This window comes from Ovis aries, chromosome 5 (genome assembly GCF_016772045.2).
Source record: "Ovis aries strain OAR_USU_Benz2616 breed Rambouillet chromosome 5, ARS-UI_Ramb_v3.0, whole genome shotgun sequence".
Lineage (NCBI taxonomy): Eukaryota > Metazoa > Chordata > Mammalia > Artiodactyla > Bovidae > Ovis > Ovis aries.
Window position 1 is genome coordinate 2,985,001 of NC_056058.1, and position 6,585 is coordinate 2,991,585.

Genomic DNA, 6,585 nt, shown 5'->3' on the forward strand with positions numbered 1-6,585 from the left:
CATTAGCCATTTCTCTACTGGGTTATCTTTTTCTTGGTTTTTTTGAAGCTCTTCGTATTTGTCAGTTTTGTGAGTTATATTTTCTTAAACTTCACGGTTTCTCACTGATTCAATGTGTGGGGGCTTAGTTGCGTCCGACTCTTTTTGGCCCCATGGACTGTAGCTGTCCACGGGCTTTCCCAGGCAAGAATGCTGGAGAGGATTGCATTTCCTTCTCCAGGGGATCTTCCCAACCCAGGGATTGAACCTGGGTCTCTTGTGTCTCCTGCACTGGCAGGTGGATTCGTTACCACTGGGCCACCTGAGAAGTCCTGGGCCGCCTGAAGAGTGTCTTCCGATGTCTTCAATAGTGTCTTCTGATGAAAAGAAAATTTTAATTACAATGTTCAAAATTTCATGTTTTTCCTCATGGTTAATGCTTTGTGTGTGTGTGTGTGTGTGCGCTTAGTCACTCAGACGTGTCTAACTCTTTGTGACCCCATGGACTGTATCCTGCCAGATTCCTCTGTCCGTGGGGTTTCCTAGCCAAGTATACTGGAGTGGGTTGCCATTTCCTTCTCCAGGGGATCTTCCCGACCCAGGGATTGACCTCGGGTCTCCTGCATTGCAGGCACATCTTTACTGTCTGAGCTGCCAGAGAAGCATTAGTCTTATAGGAGGAGGAGAACGCTAAGCCAGGATATGTCCTGCACTGAAGCCCAGAGAGAAGTCCTTGCGTGGGAACTGGTGGCAGAGTTGCTGCAACCTTGAGACAAAGGACTGGCCATCCTGCTCAGATCTTCCATGGGCCCAGGCTCAGGTCAGCCTTGCAGCGGGGGCGGTGCTAGCTTCCCAGACCAGGCACTCCCACTTGGACAAGGATAACCCTCTTGAGAAGAGCAGCTGTTAACTTCTCCAGCCAACACTCACAGCAGCTGGCTGTGGGCACACCAGCTGCCACAGAGGATCTGGGAGAAAACCAAGGGCATCGACCACATCCTTACTGCTCTTATTAAATCCACTCTATCTGGCTGGCTTCCTTGAGATTCGGCTGGTCACACGTTCTTAGAAAATGTTGAAAAGGACGGTTGGTGGGATACACCATGCTCCTGCTGCTGCAGTAGGCCCTAAGCCTGATGATACTCATCATGCTCGCCCTCCCCATGCAGTGTCCTTCCTCATGTAGTGTCCTGACGTCTGCTGGCCTTTGTGGTTTGCCTGGGGCAAGGAATAACCCAGATTCTCATCCTTGAGAAGTATGAGACACTCCTCAGGCTGTAGTGACTTCATTTGCCACTTACAGTCACAACCAAGCATTTGAAGAGCAAAGGACACCCCTGGGGATTGTCTGGGTCTAAACCATTGTTTCTGACCCTGCCTCCGTTATGTAGCCCCAGCCCAACTCCTCAGGATGATCAAGGTTCATTAGCCGTGTCAGCAGAGGTACTCAATCTGGTGGAAGCTATCACTTGAAATCTAGTGGGACTCTTATTGGACTCCCTGGTAGAATTCTATCTTTTCAAGACCTAAGATCTCTGCACCATAGAGCAGACATTGATTTAAAGTACACGCCACATGTAAAAGAGTCAGTGGGGATTTGCTGTATGACTCCGGGAACTCAAACTGGGGCTCTATGACAACCTAGAGATGCGGGATGGGGTGGGAGGTAGGAGGGAGTTTCAAGAGGGAGGGGACATATGTACACCAATGGCTGATTCATGTTGACGGATGGCAGAGACCAATACAATGTTGTAAAATAATTATCCTTCCATTAAAAATAAATAAATTAAAAAAAATACAGTACATGCCACATTCTGAGACATAGTGCCCCATCCTTGCAGAGTTTTTACTTCTAAGCTGGTGCCTCATCTGCATCTTTCAGAGGCCAGTCAAAGACAGCTTCTGACTGGTGGGAGAGGTGGTGGGTTCCATGTTTTAAAGGGGACCCTTTAGTGAGGGTCTGCGGGATCCTGTAGAGGTAAATCAGACATTGGTGAGCTTTGTGTTGCTGAACCACTGCAAGTTGGAAAGGCAAAGTCAGTCCTGGTCAGAAAGGAAGCTGTCCAGTTGCAGGCAATGTGGCCCTGAGCTGGTAGGTTGCTTTCTTCAGGAGGTTGTGCAGGGTCTTAGCCTGGCCTCCCGTCGGCCTCCATGAACTCCCTGCACAGCACTTGACGGTGGTTGAGTCTTCCGCAGTGGCTGCCCTCAGGTGGCTTCAGCATGTGACAGAAAAATCTCAGAGCTTTGTGCCCTCTCCCCAGAACTCCTGCTTCTTACACTCCCAAGTTGCTTCTTCCAGGCTCCTTACCTAGCCTAACTATTTGCTGCTCATATTTAGCTGGATTTCCTGCTGCCTCCATGTCTCCCTTATACTTTTATCTTGGGCTGCAAGGTAGCTGGTCTTAGGAGGAGGTCCATGCATTAGGAGGTACCTATCACCACTGTTTGCAAGGTTTTCTCTGGGCACAGCAGCAGTCCACTCGCTGAGCCAACCCATCTTGATTTTCTCTTCATCGTCAGCTAGTCTTAAGGGCCCCCAGAAGGCCAGGAGGGCTGAGGAAGCGCTTCTGTATGACAGCTTAAAGAACCCAGCTAACTGTTCCTTCAGCTTACTGGCCCCTCTGGACCTGCCTGATGGTGATTAGCAGGGCCCACCTAACCTTATGACCTGGAGGGCCTGGAGCTTGTCATGGACAGTTCGGGCCACAGGGCCACTCAGATTCCATGCTTGGATGCTTGCTTTCTGCCAGTGTCTGGTGCATGTCAGGAACTGCAGAAATGGTGAATGAGAAGAGAACCTCCCAACCGGAGCTGATCCGATGTTCCTCACAGTGTCTTTCTGCACCTCATACCTCTCTGGTGCCATGGGATCTAATGAGCTCCACTATCCAATTGGTAAGCCTGGTTATACTACAGCTGGGACCTGACGTAAAACCATTTCCTCTCTGGGCTTCATGTGGTGCGGTCTCCCCAAGTGCAGAGCATGCTGCCTCCAAAAACCAGAGGGGCACTGTGCTTCCTTCTTGGTGGGAGGAGGTGTGAGGTGTTGTGTCTTACCCTTCAGTGTGGAAGAGAAACACCAGGAAGTCCCAATGGGGCCTTGTATCCCATTCCAATGGAGATGTATGAATCTCTTAAGGATTTACTGCCCCCCACCCCCCGCCACCCAACGCAGAGTGTCTTTCCAAGGATCCGATATGCTTGGCTTTAGGGAACCTGAAGAGTGACCCCCAGGTGGACATGCAGAAGAACCTGACTTGTTATAGGTCCCTGTACACTCCGTCTCCATAGGGAAAGCTGTATGGCACTTTGGGTCTCTAGCTGTCAGAGCGAACATGGACCCTGTGTTCCACATCCTTGAAAGATCTGGGTGTTCTTCTCCTAAGATATAACTACTCTGTAAATGGTCATCCGTCCTGTTGGGAAAGACTGGAGGAGTCACTTGCTGTACATGCTTGCCCATGTATGCAAGGTCCTTCATAGGACACAGGTTCTGGGTCTGAACACTGGCTTAGATCTGGAAGCAAGGGCAGAGATAAAGATTTCCTCTGGGATAGCTGCCTCATCCTTCTTCTCATTCTGATTTTTATTTTTTATTTTTTGGTTTGTAAGCTATCTATATTGCCTCAGAAACACCAAGTTCTTACCAAGTTCACCTCCATGGACACCTGAGGGTCAGAGCCCCTAGGCTGCCATTCTGACCTTGCTGCTCATGATGGTACTTGTTCATCCGGCTTCTGATAGTCATGCATTGCCCTGACCTCCTTTTTCGAGGGCCCAACATCCCCATGGTTACCAGAGAGCCCAGTTTGGGAATAGAATCTCCTACATTTGGCTCTGCCCACAGAGGAGGGTGCTTTCCAGGTGGCTTTAGTGGCAAAGAATCCACCGGGCAATGGAGGAGACGTAAGAGATGTGGGTTTGATCCCTGGGTCGGGAAGATCTCCTGGAGGAGGGCATGGCAACCCACTCCAGTATTCTTGCCTGGAGAGCCCCATGGACAGAGGAGCCTGGTGGGCTACAGTCCATGGGGCTGCAAAGAGTCGGACATGAGTGCAGCGATTTAGCACGCACGCATGCATGCCACAGTGGAGAGCTCTCTGGGACACACCCTGGGCCCTCGATACACGCGGTGTTTCCGAATTCCTCCTGTAGAATGTGGCAGCTACTGGTTTCCGATTTCATATAACTGACATATTCTAGCATGCCCACTTCCGTAAAAAGGACATTGGAATTTTGATGGGCATTTCATGTAGTCTGTAGATCACTTTGGGTAGTTTTGGATTCTCCTGGGAATATTTTCTTAATAAGCTGCCTGTGCAACAATTCTCATCTCAGGGTCTATTCCTGGGGAGACTGGCCTAAGACAAGCTATTTTACTGATTTTATTTATTTATTTTTTATTGAGGTAGAATTCACATAGCGTAAAATTCACCAGTAACCATTTTAAAGTGTACAATTAGGGGCATTGAGTACATGCATACAAATTACATCCTTTATACATTTGTGTGCCCTTTACAGTAGATTTATAATTACTGTCTTATGCACATGTCTTTTCAGTCACATAGGAAAATAAGAGGAGTCACAAGCCGTAAGCCAGTGATGATGGCCTCTACGCTCACTGTGCGGTTATGACGGCCAGTGCCCTTGTTTCCCGCACAGCCTCAAACGACTGTCCAGCGTCTTTCCATTGTAACTTCAAGTGGAGCATTTGTTATAGGCCAAGGCTACTCATAACAGACTTCCTCGCCTCTGGCTAATCTGGGAATATCTTTTTTCCTTCATTCTGAAGGACAGTTTTGCTGCTATGGAATATTTTGTTGACACTATTGGTATTTAAATGTCAGTGATTATATATTTTTAATTCCCCAAATTCTATTTTCTGCCATCTGTGTTCACTTCAGAATATCCTGTCCTTGCACCCTAGGTTGCTACGCCATCCTCTTATCTTTCTGAATATATTAAATATACTAATGAAAGGCCTTCTAGGAACTGCTCTATTAAAAATTTTTTATTGGCGTATAGTTGACTTACGATGTTGCGCTACTTTCAGCTGCACAGCAAAATGGATCAGTTACATTCACATATGCATTTACACATATCCACTGTGTTTGAGACTCTTTTCTCATATAGGCCATTCTAGGCTACCGAGTAGAGTTCCCTGTGCTGTAGAGTAGGCCCTTACTAGCTATATATTGTATATATAGTAGTATGTATATATATATCAATCCCAGTCGCCCAATTTATCCCTCCTGCCCAACCCCCTGGTAATCAGAGCTTTGTATTTTACATCTGTAACTCTATTTCTGTTTTGTAGGCAAGTTCATTTGTAGCCTTTTACATATTTCACATGTAAGTGATACGATATTTGTCTTTCTATGTCTGACCTCACTTAGTGTAACAATCTCTAGTGCGTGCCATGCGTCTGTGCTAAGCTGTTTCAGTCGTGTCTAACTCTGTGTGACCCCATGGACTGTAGCCCGGCAGGCCCCTCTGTCCGTGGGATTCTCCAGGCAAGAATACTGGAGTGGGCTGCCATGCCCTCCTCCAGGGGATCTTCCCGACCCAGGGATCGAACCCATATCTCTAATATCTCCTGCATTTGCAGGTGGGTTCTTGACCACTAGCGCCACCTGGGAAGGCCCTAGGCCCATTCATGTTGCTGCAAAAGGTGTTATTTTTAAATTTTTTATTGCTGAGTTATAGTCCATTGTATATATGTATCGTATCTTCTTTATCCAAGGAATTGGTCTATTATTCCTTTTCTTTCAACCTAAGTCCTGTTAATTTGCCTTCTTTATGCTGTTTCCCAACTGATTTTCAGTTGCACACATATCAAGCTTGTTTTCCTTATTACGTCTGTCTCTGTGTGCTGAACAGTAAAGAGTGGTTTCCACCTATACTGTAGCTACCGTCTCGAGGCAGAGGGTCCTCCAGGCTCATTCCTCTGCTCTCCCAGGAAGCCACAGTCTGAGTTGCTTAGCTGCCCGCCCATCATGGTTTCCTCAGGTCTTTCCATTGTGTTCAGTGGAAGCATTGAATACAAACAGACCCTAAGTAGCAAGACTACAGGTATGACCAAGGAGCCCAGACTGGTGAACAAAAAAGGGTGTTGGTTGGGCATCCCCTGGGAGCTGACCAAAGGTGGGATGGGGCAGACCAGGCTGTGGGGAGCAGCTCACTGTCCACTGTGGATTCAGCTGCCTACTAACTCACAAAGGCTCCAGAAGCCAGAGTTGAAATCCTCCTCCGTGCAGGTGTGTGGTATCCCTGACACTGGCCTGCAGAACAGGGGGCTCCTCAGAGTGTCGCCCTTGACGGTCCCCTCCCACAACCCTTGCTGGGACAGGTGTGCACACACGCAGGACCCCTACCCAAAGGGGCTGACAGGGAGCGGCCCCACACCCAGCCTGAGATCTGCACATGCTGCCATGCGTTGGATGCCAGGTACTTTGCTCACCAGTCCCTGTCCCGCAAGCACCCCTGCAGCTGCTCCTGCAGGGCCTGTCTGGGCATGAAGCTGTGCCCTTGCAGTCCCTAGAGCCAGGCCTTCTAGGCCCCTGTGATCTGTGCACACTTGGACTCCTGAAAGCTTCCCATGCTCAA

General features: G+C 48.5%; 1 protein-coding gene across 4 annotated transcripts in view; it reads left to right on the forward strand.

Annotated features, from left to right (window-relative positions):
- LOC114114981 (keratin-associated protein 5-4-like) overlaps positions 1-5,250 on the forward strand; it is a 16,956-nt gene extending 11,706 nt beyond the window's left edge. For all 4 annotated transcript variants that reach the window (XM_060416172.1, XM_060416171.1, XM_060416173.1 and 1 more), the window contains one exon: positions 1-5,250. This exon is cut by the window's left edge and continues 6,070 nt beyond it. The gene's annotated coding sequence lies outside the window, so the exon portion shown is untranslated.
- The last annotated feature ends 1,335 nt before the right edge of the window (positions 5,251-6,585 follow it).